Here is a 7,792-nt window from a genome sequence, read left to right as displayed (position 1 = left end):
TTGATCATCGGATTTGAACTACATTGAATATTTGATAGGTTAATATATATATATATATATATATTATAAGATCCGTAAAGCATGCAAAAGATTGTCCCATTGATTTGAAAGTAAGCTTAAATTAGACCCCATTCTATGTCTTTAGTAAAGTTAGAAACATACAACAACAACACGGATGTTTCTATCACATGTTTCTCTTCTTTTTTTTTTGTGCTTTGATGATCTGTAAAATTCGCTTCATTCATTATGATCAAATATTTTGCGGCCCCTCGTCTTCTTACCAAATTTGATGAAAAGATAAATGAATAAGTTGGGAGTTGTCACCAAGGTAAATGTATTCATAGAAAGAGTAAGGAATTTTAACTATCTATAATAATGTAAAAGCTTTTTAGTTTGGTATATTTAGGTGATGTTACTACATTTCTTAGCATAATTTTAATTTCTTATTCTTATCTATTTTAGAGTATAAAACTAATTAAATTCTCACCTACGTATATGGGTAGCTAGATGAAATGCGAAGTTTGAATGTATTTAATCAAATGATCAAGAACTGAGAATGATAAGAATGTTTCGTCATTTAGTTCTCTTAAAATCTCTTAATGTTTATTTCTACTCCCGCCTTTTTTTAGAGGGTCTACGGCCATTATGTGGCATATGGGTTACATCCTATACGAAACTTAAAAGTAAACCACTTTTACGAATAGCTCGTAATGATGCATCTCTTTTAAAACCTAAACCTTTTACCATGACTTCTACTTGTTGCATACCTTGATCCACTACTGCTCGAATAGCATTTCCTGTTGTGGTTTAAGCAGCAAAGGGTGTCCCTCTTCTTGTACCCTTGAATCCACAAGTCCCAGCAGAGGACCAAAAAATCACTCACCTCGTACGTCTGCAACAGTCATAGTGGTGTTGTTGAAACTTGCTTGCTTGAACATGAATAATGTCTTTTGGTATTTGATGTGCATTTTTATGTAACGTGTATATATATATATATATATATGAAATAGATTTTTGGTAATATTGAAATGTTTGAGACTTAACGATCTCTTTTATCAACACATGAAATTAACCTTTTGGTTATTAAGAATTAATTTTACTTTTTAACATAAATGACAAAATATTTTAAAATTTGTCATATTCACCCTAAAACTGAAAAAATGGTACTTGAACAACAATTAATTAACTTAAAAATAATTAAAATCATGCCCTAATAAATCAATTATCTTTTGGATCCAAGAGTGCTGTCTTCTAAACTTGAGGTGACATTACAGAAAAAATATATTCTTCATTTTAATAAACAAACACCTACAAAGGCTAACCATGATATTGTTTTGTGAGATTAGGAAATCTTTCTTCTTCTTTTTTTCACTAAATTAGTTTATATGATAAAGTATTTACTTAACTCAGTCCATACAAAAAAATTAATCTGATGTTCATCTCCTCATTAATAAATGATTAACTGTAATTACTTTATAATTAATTGAAATTAATTTTGTAGTCATGTATCTTGCATGGGTTGCTTGTGAAATATCATGAAGAGATTTCGAAAATATATCAATTTTAATTCAAAAGATTTATGCAATTACTAAATACTGTACGTCTGTACGTGTCACGAAATAAATACTTTTTTATCCGTGAACACGTACAGTATTGAAAATACTTTGCTGAAGTCTTTGCTAATATCAAATAGTGACAATTTATAACATTAAATGCAAGACTTTATTGTAAGAACAGGAGATGAATCTCGTAATACTTGATTGTTAAATGAATAGTAAGTTGGTCATATATAGAATCCATATAAATTATATTGAATTCCATAGAATAATAATTAATTTTATTTGCATATTTTGGGATTATTAAACCTATTCGTTACAACCATTTTCAATAAATATTACATATTATTTAACTCGTAATAGTTAGCACATACTTGAATTTTAAATGAATAGTTTCCTTTCTTTTATGTAAAATTTTGACAGTTTTTTATTTTATTTTATCATAATTACAAAGTGGCGGAGACATACGAGAGGCGTCGTATTGATTGATCAAAACAAAAGAAAAGGGTAATAAAATTATTTGAGATGATGCAAAGAAGAAGTGCACATTGAAAAGTGTGGCCTTTGCAGTTGCAGGCTTTTTCAGATGATTAGATTGTGAAAACATTTGTCTTACCAAATCAACTATTCTACCCTGCAAATCTAATCTGAATTTTTCAGCTGCTTTTTCCAACGTAAAAAGGCCCCTCCTAAAAATCCTGCAGTAAACTCATGGAGTTTTCTAATGGAGTCAATTGACCTTAAAAAAATACAAGTTGAAAATGTAATATTAAAAAGAAAATATTTAATCGAATTTCTTAAATCCTTTCCGTCTCATTTTCCATTTTTTCCTTCTTTTCTCACAAAATATGCGACTACATTTTTTTTTAAGTGTAAAATAGGATACACTTCAACAAAAATGAGTCAATTCAAACACCATAATGTTTGAAGCTTAGTTCGTGAAATGTACTAAACTCAAGCTCAACAAACTTTAATAAATAGAACTCGAGCTTAAACTTGATAAGAGACGTTGGACTCGTGAACGGTGATCATTTATAGAACTCATTCACATAAAATCTCAGCTTGCAAAACTCATTATCATTAGCTAAAAATTGGACAAATTATTGTCCAATAGTCGATTTGCCTACAACTTAACAAATCCACCACCAAAATACTTCTAATGGCATTAAACACAACAGCATCTAAAACACCAATAATTTTAACAAATAAACACCAATAACTTCAACAAAATCGAAAATCAAGTCAAAACCTAACATTTTACGTAGTTGGTGCCTTGGTGGTAATATAGGTATAAGGATTAGATTTTTGGTTAATTACTAAAAGTCCCCAAAAATATGTTTTTTTAATTAAAAGCTTTTTAAAAAATGGATGACAGCTATCAACATATTTATGAGAATCATTTCAAAAGCTGTAAAAATAATTCTCATAATAATCCTTTAAAAATTTCTGTTCATTTTTTTTTATATAAAAATTAATAACATAAATTTTCAATATTTTTAAGAATAATATATAACTATTTAAAATAATTTTATCATAAAAAACACGTAGATACTGATATTTAATTTATTATGGAAAAAAAGTAATTTATTTTAATCTCTTGATTTGACTATTTATATAAAATGGTCATAATATGAAGTATGAACGATGATATTGTACGGCCAGGTACAACCAATCTAAGCATTTACAGCCCTGCAAATCCAATTGCTGGGTTTGAATCAGTTTGATCGTTGACCAAGACTCCGAAGTGCGAACACCTTTTACCTTTTTCTCTTTTTTTACTTTATCTAAATCTTATTATTTAACCAAAGGTATTTATTTTCTATGTACTTTTATTTTATTTTTGAACGAATGATTCCAACATATGTTTTAAATATACAAAAAATAAATTACAAAACTTTTACGATATTAATAAATAATTTTTTTAGCTCATTTTATTTTATTAATTAAAATTTTATTGCATAATGCTCTTAATATCACAATCCTTTAAAAATTTATTCTGGATCGAGAAAACATACTTTATTTACTTAAATTTTTTAAATGATTATAATTTCAAAAAATTTATAAGAGATACACTTATAATTAAAAGGATAAAAGAACAACAATAGTGTACGATTTGTTTGTTTCAAGGCATAAAAGATAATACGCAGTCATTTATGTTTCAAGGCATAAAAGATAATACAGTAATTTATCTTATTTTCTGACAATTATGATGTTCGTATGTCAAGTAACGAAAAATTACGATAAACTTTTAATGTCAATAGTAATTAGTAATTACTGTAGATAAAAACAAAGGTAATTCGATTATCGTCTAAGAGGGTATTACTTTTCCATTACTAAAGTAATCAATTTTTCATACTAATTTTACCCTTAATTAATAAACATTTTGGACATAAATGCTCTTATATTTCTACTAAATAACAATTAACCTAAATGTGCGAAATGACTTCTTTAACCTCGTATATTATTTTTTTGGATAAAAATACCCTCACTGTTTCATGGATAATACCCAAAATACTCCTAACCACCCAAGACAACTGTCAATCGTTGACCATCACCGTCGATTGCCGAGAGTCGTCGAACGGTGCATGACCGGTTGGATCTGACAAATCATGTGATAATCTATTAGTTTTCAACCAGATCGAAGGTCGAAAATGGTCAGATGACTGTGGATCTAGCCATAAATGACCAGATCCATTATGGCCCTTTCCGACTGGATTCATGGCTGTAAATGGCCACAAATTTGGTTGTTAATGGCCAGAATGGATCTGATCGGCCATTTGGCCGTACCCGGCCTTTCTAGCCAGATCGACGCATGGTTGGCTAAATCTAGTTGATCGTGCACCGTTCCAGTGACTGTCAGGGACGACTGGTGGTGGTGGTTAACGACCAACAATTGTCTTGGGTGGCTAGGTGTTTTTTGTTAAATTTTAAACTTTTGTTGCTAGGGTGTTTTAGCTAAATTCCCAAATGTAGGGGGTTAAAATTATGTCCTAAATAATAATATTATTATTATTAACAATGAAGAGCAATTCAGTAAAAACCCCTTCGATAATATTTTATTCCTCTCAACCAAACATTTTAATTATTTATGCTTACCAATCTAACCAAACATATTGATATAATATTCTTCGATTAATTTTCAAGGTAATCTATCTTTGTGATAATCCTATCTTTTCAGTAATAAAAAATTCCCCAAATGAAACGCTACGTATATGTTTTAAACAAATATTGATTGATGGTATCTGAATAATTTTTTTTTTTTTATGTTTTAATTTTAATTTCCAAACAAAGAAATAGATTTATACTAACCCACAATGATTTCAAGCACCCAACATGTTGGTGCAATACACAAAAATATATATATTTACATTTATACGTATAATTTATTATCACTTATTTTATTTTATTGGTAGTGTCTTGCAAGTTACATATTAATCATATGTTTAATATTTACGACTGCTTTCAATTAGAGGCCGTGTAAGCAAAGCTCTCGTTCCAAATTGGTTTCCTTGAAATACAAGGAAGTACATTTTTTTTATTTTTTTTTATTTATAAGATGTTATGATACTTGAATATTAATAATCATGTGCATTTCAGAGATTTAAACTTATGGAAATTATGGAAAATACTTTACAAACTTTATGAAAATTTGTTTTTACGATAATGCTACACTTCCCCAATCAAAACTCAGATTTTCATTTCAAGTAATGTATCATCTTATGTGGTGTTAATATACCTCTTACCACATTAGTTTTTCATTTCCGCATTGTAGAATGGTGTTCTTTTTTAGTAAAAAATAATGACGATCAAATATATTATCAAATGTAAAAAACAGCGTAAATAGATTCTTGCTTTTCATTTTGAAAATTCATTTATAAACTAAACCCCGAATCTAATTACCTACTTTATACAAAATGATGGACTACCTAACTCTTTTACAAGTCAATGAAGTGGGTATATATTATAACATGATAATATAATCCATGGTCAAACTTTTATCATCATAAACACATTGAAAAATTGAATATAATCCATGGTCAAACTTTTATTCAATTAAGTGTGACATTTAAGTGGAAACATAGCTACAAAAAAAAAAAACATGAATTTCCTTTTAGAATATAGTATGAGAAGGAAGAATTTAAGTCAACAATGTTTGTATGAAACTCTCTTCAAATTGATTTTGTAATCCTCTTTTTGAATATTAAATTGGAATATTATTAGTATAATATCTGTCAAGGAATAAGAGAATAACATCCATAATAGATTGTATTTTGCACCCAAAATCTATTTTTAACATCAATCTTTCATAAAAACAAAGTTAATTCAATCAAATAAATTAGTGCTCAATTTTTTAAATTTGTGGACAAAATTATTATTGATATTGCGACAATTAAAAAGAATTCATAAACTATTTTAAACTAGTCAAATTAGTAAAAGGTGAAAGTTACATTTCTAAAGAATAATAATATTTTTGACCTAAAATTGGAAGAAAATAACCCACAAAGTGCAATTAAGTCAACAAATGAGGCAAACATTGTTCATTAAATTGCCACTTTCAACAATTTAATAGTAATATTAACTCATATTTTAATGGGATGGTTGAATAAATTATCACCCCACCAAACTTTTACTTATGTTCTTCTCTACATGTTCCACATAATTTAGATTTAGCTAGTTTCTTTATTATCATGTAATTTTAAGTGATTTTAAATAAATTTAAAAAAAAAATTATATAAGAGAAAACCGTCGTTATACTAATAAGTTGTAAGTATTAAAATAAACGGTAAGATGATAGTTAAATAAATAGAAATTCTCTAATTAGGACATCTTGATATAATTTTGTTAAGACCGTGCATATATACTATTCAATCTAAGTTTTAAAATATCATTTTAATCAAATAAGATAAATCTAACAGTAACATCCAATCAAAGCAATATTATTTTAACTCATGATTGTATTAAGTTCTCACGGCAATAGAATTCGTGTTAGTTTTCTAAGCCTCTGATAAATTTTGGAGACGATATCATTGACTTGTAGGTTGGGAAACCAAAACAATTGAACTTGATAATGCTTGAAATAGGAGTAATTGAAACTTGGAAGATGAATTTTAAGAAATATAAGGCTAAGATTTTCTAAAAATTGACTTTGAACAAAAGAAGTGAAGTAAGCAACTGGAATTAATTAATTGCCGTATAGAACATAAGAAAGAAACCCACCAAATTGGACTTTAGTGTTAGGTTGGTAAGTTAATTGACTTCGAGCATAGTTGTTGCAATCACAATCATAAACACGACGCCGTAAGGTACACTCGTGTCTTTATCATTGCTTCGTTTTTCTACGTACGTGCTTCATGCCCTGGTCCATTACATTGCTTTACACACTCGTGTCTTTATAAATGTATTATTCAACAATACAAAATGTTTTTTCTAATAAGACTAGACTAGATTTGTTATTTCTTTTTTAAAAATTCGAACTAAATTTCCTTAACAAACTACTATGCAAATTTCTAGCACTACAAAATTTTGCTTTTTAACATTTTTTTTGACGTGAAAAAATTTAGTCTAAATTTTAAAATTTTTGAGACGTTAATAAAATAAAATGTTCATGGGTTTGTTTGGTATGACTTTTTTAAGTAGAGCTTATGGAAGATGAATTTATATGAGTAAAGTTTTTATGAAAATTTTGATAGTTGCTTGGTTAGAAAAATGTAAAAGAGCTTTATATTATTAATTTACCAAAAAGGATAGATCAAGTCAAATTTATAAAACTGAATAGTGATAATTTTTTTAATGTTGTTTGGTTGCATTTAAAAAATGTTTATACAATTATAAAACAGTTATTTTATAACTTATGGGAGAAGCTCAAAATTTGACCTTTCCCATAAGCTCTTTTTCGGACTTATTTAAATTGTTGAAATTTAAAAAATATTCCTATTATATTTAATAAATTTGACTTGAACTATACTTATATATTAAAGGTCTTGTTGGTAAATTAATACTTGAAACCGCATTTACATTTTTTCTAGCTAAACAAGTAAAAAAAAGTTTCACAAAAACTCTACTTTTATAAGCTCTATTCAAGAAGTCAAACCAAACAACTCTAAATAAGCTCAAAAGCTATAAAATAGTTTATTTTAAATCTAAAAACATCTTTAAAATGCAACAAACAACGTAATAAAATTTCAAAAGTGCTTATAACTTTAAATAACCCCTTTTGAGTTTTTACCTGTAAATAA

The sequence above is a fragment of the Pistacia vera genome, unplaced genomic scaffold (genome assembly GCF_008641045.1).
Source record: "Pistacia vera cultivar Batoury unplaced genomic scaffold, PisVer_v2 Contig40, whole genome shotgun sequence".
Taxonomy (NCBI): Eukaryota; Viridiplantae; Streptophyta; class Magnoliopsida; order Sapindales; family Anacardiaceae; genus Pistacia; species Pistacia vera.
Note: the sequence above shows the minus strand (reverse complement) of the source record.